The 7,374-nt window shown below is 46.2% G+C and overlaps 1 long non-coding RNA gene across 2 annotated transcripts; it reads right to left on the bottom strand.

Moving 5' to 3' along the window:
• Positions 1–221: 221 nt before the first annotated feature.
• Positions 222–6,971, bottom strand: LOC119240184 (uncharacterized). 2 transcript variants are annotated; one of them, XR_008551241.1, is made up of 5 exons: positions 6,875–6,971; positions 2,891–2,965; positions 1,918–2,114; positions 934–1,777; positions 222–477 (listed from the first exon to the last, which is right to left on the bottom strand). It is a non-coding gene; the product is annotated as an uncharacterized LOC119240184 (long non-coding RNA). The 2 variants fall into 2 exon arrangements; XR_005124098.2 differs by having other exon boundaries at positions 1,918–2,099.
• Positions 6,972–7,374: the final 403 nt, after the last annotated feature.

The following is a 7,374-nucleotide window of genomic DNA, read 5'->3' as shown; positions in this document are numbered from 1 at the left end:
CCATCTGCTAAGTCCTGGTGCCCCAAACAGCCTCGGCTTTGTGAGCACTTGAGCCAGAACCAGTGGACCACTGGCTTATTTCTGTTCACAGCCATTCTGCAGAATCAACCACAGTGTGCGCACGTTCTCTCTCTCTCTCTCTCTCTCTCTCTCTCTCTCTCTCTCTCTCTCTCTCTCTCTCTCCTTTAATTTTGAGAAGTAAGGAGGACAGAAGACAAATAAGCAGGGAACCAGTGGCTAATTTCTCATCAATATTTTCCTGCCACATGTGCTGAATGCTATGGAGAGACTTAGAGGAAGGAGCGAGCATATCTTGTAGAAAAATCAATAAAATTGTTCACGCAGAGAGAAGCTTTCTTCATTATTAAGAGCACAGGCTTTAGATTCCGACAGACCTTGGTTCAATCCCGGACCCCTACTTCCAACGGTGTGACTTTGAATAAGGGGCTGGGTTTCCCACAGCCTCGATGTCCTCACCTGCAAAGTGGGACAAGGGGTGCAGAAGGTGAGCGGGTGGCTGAACCTGCTGTGGGATCAGCAAGGTGGTGTACACGGAAGGGCTTTTCCACATCCTGTACTGTACCCCAGAAAAGAAGGACAAAGACAGTTTAATTAGCTAGAGATGAGAAAATAGAGTAGGTGAGCAGGTGAGAGCAGGTAACTCAAATTTGGGAAAGAAAAATGCAGAGGAAATAGAAGTGAGGACAAACACATCACAGAGACTGAACAGAAGTTTCAAGATTCAGAATAAGCAAGGGAAGAGCAGCTGCTGAACAGAATGGTTGCCCCAAGACCTGTGAGGGGCCCAGAACATGCAGTGGCTAAGATGTCTCTGCAACAAAGAGATGGTGTCTGCTCTCTCTGTATATTAGCCGTGATTCACGCTTTCTTACCCTTCCAGGGAATAGGGGTTGACATCCCCAAATCTCTCACCTGTGGCTTCTCTGTTCATCCCATCATCCAATGAAGAGGTCCATCTTGGATTCTTCATTTCTCCCCTCTCCCGCGTTGAGAAAAACAATATGCCCAGGTGAGAAACATTCCCAGCAGAAATGAGCGGTGGCAACAACAATAAAATTGTTTTCAGATACTGAGCCGAGAGCCATGAAGTCCCTGGCAAAGTGTCTAATACTCGTAGGTGCTCAATTAAAAAAAAAAAAGTAGCAGCTATTTTTACTGCTACCACCACTGCTTCTGCTACCACCATCCCTCGTGTCCCTAGCACTGAGCAGAAGACTCAATATACATTCGTCACTGATGTGCTTGTTGGGTAAATAAGTGAATGGAGGACACAGCTGGAATCTCTCTGAAGATATTGCTTCATCTCTCCCACATTTCACTGGTCCAAACGCTGAGCTCTTGGTGCCAGATGAGGGCCTCTCTCCATTAACTGTGGGGGGAGCGCTGAGCCCTGGCTCCTCAGTGGGTAATTTTCCAGCAGCAAACCTGCTCAGCCTCTGAGCGTGGAGATCCAGACACAGCCCTGTGTCCCAGGAGGATATTTACACAGGCACATAGTCATTAAAAGAGGGTTCTGAAATTTATTTGCAGAAATCAAATTGCTGGTGTCAATAACTAAATGCTGTATCAGGACTGGTGATATCCCAAAAGGTGAACTCCCTCAAGATGGCATCTTTTGAGAATAAAGAGAAGGGACTGTGTCTTTAAAATTCCGCGTGCATGTGTTCAGGATGGCGAGGAGTCTTTCAGCTGCCACCTGAGTGAAAAGGCAGTGCTGTTGACTTTGGAATAAGCTCACGGACAACGGTATTCTTCTCTGATTGAACAAATAACATAAAATAAATTTTGAGTAAATGCAGAGTCGGTCCAACTCACCCTCAAAAGTAGACTTTTCATCTGGTTTTTACTCTGACTTCTAAAGAAAAGTGGTGGCAAACCAACAGGGAAAATAAATACCTGGCACTGCTGACTGCACGGTGACTACGTGCTTACTGTGCGGGAACATGGTGGCCACTTCACTTTCATCAACTCCTTTAGTCTGTTCAGAGAAGCTGACTTGTGCAAAGTTCTCCCCAAAAGGAGCTGAAAGCTGGACTTGAAACTCAGGTTCACCAGATCCAAACAAGCATTGCAGATATCTAAGAAGAGAGTGTCTAATTCTTTGTTCAGTCTCCACACCTCCAGGTTAATTCCAACCCAAACCTCCCAAGTCCCCTTCAACTCTCTTCTCTTACTCTTCACACTCAATTCACTGACAGTTTTTTAAATTGAGGTAACACCGGTTTACAGTTTCATTGATCAGCAGTTTCAGCTCATCCTTCCTCCATAATATGCACCAGAATTGTGCGTTCTTCTCCATCTCTCCCCCACACTTCTAGGCTAAATCACTCGCTCACCTAAATGCCACAACAACCCCATCTTATCTATTGTATTTTCTCTACTTCACAACTGTAGTCCACCTGCTATACATGCACCTCTGTGCTCCCTCAGAACCACACATCACCACCCTCACGTCATGCACACCTTCTTCAACTGGCCATAGTGGCTCCAAAAACATGCAATCGCCTCTGGTGGTCTATAAAGCCCAATATGACCAACTTCCTGCCCAATAGTCCAACCTGGATCCAAGGCACACCCTCCATTTCACCCACACACACGCGAGGGTCTCTCCTTGGCCTCTGAGCTCCGCTCATCTGAAGACTGCACCTCTGCTACACCTCGCCCAGGAAGGCCTGCCCACAGACCTCTACTGGACCTCATTACTGCTAGAATTTAGCCCTCAGAGCAACATCATCTCTTCAGAATATCTTTTTCTAGATGATCCATTACCAAGCTGCCCTCTTCATAGGGATCTATCACATCTTCTCCTCATAGAATTGATCACTCTCTCAAATAAGCCTATTTAATTTTTAACCAGTTTGTATCTTACCATTCTTCCCACATGATGGTGTGTTCCAGGAGAGCCATCTTGATGGGCACTGATCCCTCAGCTGTTATTCAGTGTCTGGATCATAATAGGCGTGGTATAAATGCTTAGCCAAGGAGTGGACTTTTCCTTAAGTGTGGCTATGTGGGGCCTATGTTAAAGATCTACCCAAATAATGTAGTTATTGAGGAGAAGGGAGAATCTGCACTCTGAGAAGTGAAAGTTCAAACAAAAGGGTCATATTCTGAACTACATTCCCTCCATAACCCACGAAAGTCCAGATGAATTCTCCATAAGAACAACATTCCTCACCGGGTAACTATTAACTAAATCACAGGCCAGTATCAAGAAGCATTTATGCAAAAGGGGTGACTTTAAACAGCATCTCTTATTTTGTGTTAAAAACATAATCTTTAAGGGGGCCTCCTTGGTGGCGCAAGGGGTTAAGCACCGCACTATGAAGCAATCCAATCCACAGCCCCTGCAGCATGAGTTCGATCCCCGGCCGGCCAGGAAACAACCCACATGGCACAGCAGACCTCTCCTGACTCCCCCGCTGCTCCCCTCAGCAGCGTATTTCAGTCAATCTGCCTGTTCTGTTCCCCACTCTGTTTCTGGTGAATCCTCACCCCCGCATCTCTGACCTTGTATGCATAAATAAAGAAATCTTAAAAAAAAAAAAAAATATCCTTAAGTAACGGCAAGTATCACTAAAACAAACAGAACTGGCTCCTAACAAAAATTTTAAGTATGCTTTTAATTTGAGATCACTGTGGATACATGCAGTTTTGAGATGTTTCACATAGAAATCCCTTTATCGAGTGTACTTCAGTGCCAACATATGACAAAACAAGCGCTCGCTATCACAACGGGGGTATTGGCATTGACACCATTCAGGCCCCAAATGGATTTTGAAACAGAGAGTGGTTCTCTAACTGTTCCTGCTTGCTGGTACCATGCTCCTCTGGGAAGGCTACACTCTGAGCTCACAAGCAATGGTGACAAAGGTGTTAAGATATTACGCTCCTCAAGAATAATTTCATATTAAGAAAGATTATTGAAGGTCAAAATACAATTCACTCTATGAAATGTGCAAGATTCTTTATTACTCAGAGAAATGCAGAGCAAAGCATGACGGAGACACCACTTTATGAGTCAGATTAACAAAAGCAGAAAAAAATAAAGTCTGGTGCTGGTGTGTATGCAGGGAAACAGACTTTCCCACATCCCTGCTCGAAGCCTTACTGGCTTACTTGGGAAGTGATCTGGCAGCTGCTGGAATAAAAATGGTGCCCATTAACAGAGTATTCTTAATTTAGGACACTCTATTCTACAGAAATAAAGTGACTACAGAAGCAGGAGTATGTTTACTACAGCACTGTTGCAGGTGTGCAGCACTGTTGCAGGTGTGCAGCCTGCTCCTTCACACAGCCTGAACACAGCCTGAACGTCAATCAGTCGGAGCTTGGTTGAATTTCATGATATAAATCCAAATTGTGAAATACTATGAAGCTATTTAAAAAGATCAGTTGATCTCATCATAAATCTGCAGGAATTTCTGGTGTGCAACATGAAAAAAAAAAAGCAAGCTGTACAGCAGCAGACATAATATGATCCAGGTTTGTACAAATATTTGTATATGTTTTATGAGCTTGAGAAAAGTTGGGGCAAGATATAAAACAGAGAGCCAGCATAACTTTTCTCAGGGTTTAGAGGAAAAGTCAGAAAGAGCGAAAGAAGAAAAAGTGACTTCTTCTTTAAACACCTTTGAATTTTGTGTTCAGATACATCAGAGTTGCAACCTCTGTTGAGATTTACAAGAAACTTAGTAAGTCACAGAGAAGGGGGAGAAAAGAACAGATCAAAGATGGCATCAAACCCAAAGGAGTGCATCACCATGGGGGAGTTTTAGACACTCTCTCTCTGTACCGGGGAGGGTGGGTGAGGAGGAGCTATCCTTTGATCTCAAGGTGGGTATGTAGCTTCACCTCCCCAAATCCTGCTGCGTGGAGCCCCAAGAGAGCAGTGGGACCATGTGGGTAGGAACTAATGTGGGAGGCAAGCAGCTCATTAAATGGGTCCCGGTAATTGATTTCCAAGGAGCAGATGCCTTCTCGCAGGCAGCAGCGTAGGTGTGAGGCAGGCTGGGAAACCTGGGCATTGCGGCTGCAAGGAGCTCGGATGCAGTGGTCCCCTCTAACTAGCGGGGAGGCATCAGGCACCCAGCTTCATTCCCCCTCCCGCTGGCAAGAAGCCCAGTCCCACGGACCAGCTGGCATGCACTTGCAAGACCTGGCAAGCAATGTCTTAAGTGGGAATTGAGGAAGAAGGAAAGAAAACTTCGCCTGGCCCTTGCCTTTTAGGTGATGAGACCCCAGGGTGACGCAGCTTGAAATGTCAGGGGCTGTACAGCTTTGACTGCACAGAATCATCAGCCCCTTTGAAAAGTCACACCTAAGAATTTGAGAGACTGAGCGTCCAGCCAGTGATGCCTGCTTATTCAGGCGATTAAATTGGCTCTATTTTACATCGCAAGCCCCCACGAACTATGCTCCCACCCAATTCTCCTGAATCAAACAGCATTCTTTCTGGTAGAGGTGGGGTTTTTTTGCCACTCAAATGGTTCCTAGGAAGAAGTCAGCTGCAAAAGAGTTACTTAATTTCTCTGTGCCTGACTTTCCTCAGTGGGAATAATAGCCCCGGCCTCATGGGAGTGTTGAAAGAATAAAATGGGTTAATAGTTGATCAGCCCTTAGAACTGGGTCTAGCACACAGTAAGCACGCTATGAATTCTTGATGTTAAGGTGGGACGGTTAATTTCTCTTTGGGTGCAGTTTGTTTAACATGAGATATGACCCCCATGTCTGCAGCACGACACACTGGCCGTTGTTAATAATCACTGGCTGTGGCACTGGCGGGCGCTCTGTAATGAGTTGTGCACACATTCTCCACACACAGCCCTTCGAGGCCAGGACTATGTGCGTCCACATTTTTTTTCTGAGCACTGAAGAATTTAAGTGTCTTTCCTACCCAAGGCTTCTCAGCCACAGGGACAAGGCTGAGATTCTCACCCCACCTGGGCAACTCCACGTTCTCCACCGGGACCCACCACAAACTGCTGGAGCCGGGGAGCAGCAGCACCAACACGCAGGCTCTCGTGCCTGGTTCCCCCCCAGCACTTTTCAAGAACAGATTTCTGGCCTCCCCGGTGGTGCAGCGGGGTTGAGCGCAGCGCTGTGAAGCTGTGTGCAGCCTCTGTAGTGCAGGTTTGATCCCGGCTGGCCAGAGATATCCACATGGTGCAGCAGACCTCTCCTTCTCTCTCCTGCTGCTCCCCTCAGCAGTGTATTTCAGTCAGTCTGCCTGTTCTGTTCCCGGCTCTGTCTCTGGTGAATCCTCTCACCCTCCCACGCATCTGGCCTGTACCCCGGTTCTTGTATAAATAAATAAAAATCTTAAAAAAAAAAAAGAACAGATTTCTGCACCCCACTCCACACACAAGAGTGGGGCCAGAAATAAATCACAAGTTCAAGAGTGGGGCCAGAAATGCATTGTTTTGCAAGCTTGTCCAGTGTTTTGGGTTCCTGGGTCCAACTCCAAAGAGGGTCTGACAAGGGCTTCCCCACAAAAAATAAGCAATTTAGGGACATTGGCAAGGTGTCAACTCCATTCCGACCACCTTCTAGAGGAAGCATCAGATCCCACAGGTGAAGTGCTCAGTCTCCTAGACACTGGCCCACTGTACCTGTGCTTCTGTCCAACCAGCTACAAATCGGGGCTCCCTTGACCTCCTCCTGGGGTTCCATTCATCAGTTAAAATGGCTCACAGAACACAGGAAACCAGCTTACTCACTGCCCACCAATCTAGTCCAGAGGATATAAGTCGGAAGAGATGTTTAGGGCAGGGCATGGAGTGGGCAGAAGGCACGGAGGTCTGTGCTCTCCCCAGGCACACCATTCTCCCCAAATATTCACGAATCCACCTACCTAGAACCTCCTTTGGGGGTTTTATGGCGGTTCCATTACTTAGACATTGATTGATTAACACATTGGCCTTTGGCAATGGAATGGAGCAGGCCTCAAGGCCCACCCTCTGTTCAAACGGGTTTCCCTGGCAACCAACTCCCTCCTTCCCCCACCCCCCACTCTCAGGTGTTTTCCAAAGGTTACCTTGATTAACAAAAGACACCTTTAACATTATTAACACTTAGGAAATCCCAAGGCTTTTGGGAACTGTAAACCAGAAAACCATGTATGAGAAATATATTTAGGTCATAAAAATGAACAAATACTTATTTCTTATTAAATACAATATTGCATCTAGTTACCCCTACGTGAGTTTAAAAACCATTCCAAAACATGGCTGTGGTTCTCTTTAACTAAATGAATCCATTTATCTGGCCTGACTCCTTTCATCTGACTGTAACAGGGTGGTCCCCAGGGAAAGGGAGGTTCCAGGTCCCCTGCATCACCCAAGGACGTGTGTT

Source organism: Talpa occidentalis, unplaced genomic scaffold, assembly GCF_014898055.3.
Source record: "Talpa occidentalis isolate TD23 unplaced genomic scaffold, MPIMG_talOcc4v2.1 talOcc4.12, whole genome shotgun sequence".
In the NCBI taxonomy this organism is placed as follows: Eukaryota; Metazoa; Chordata; class Mammalia; order Eulipotyphla; family Talpidae; genus Talpa; species Talpa occidentalis.
The sequence above is the reverse complement of the archived record's forward strand: the minus strand, read 5'-3'. Positions and strand labels throughout refer to the sequence as shown.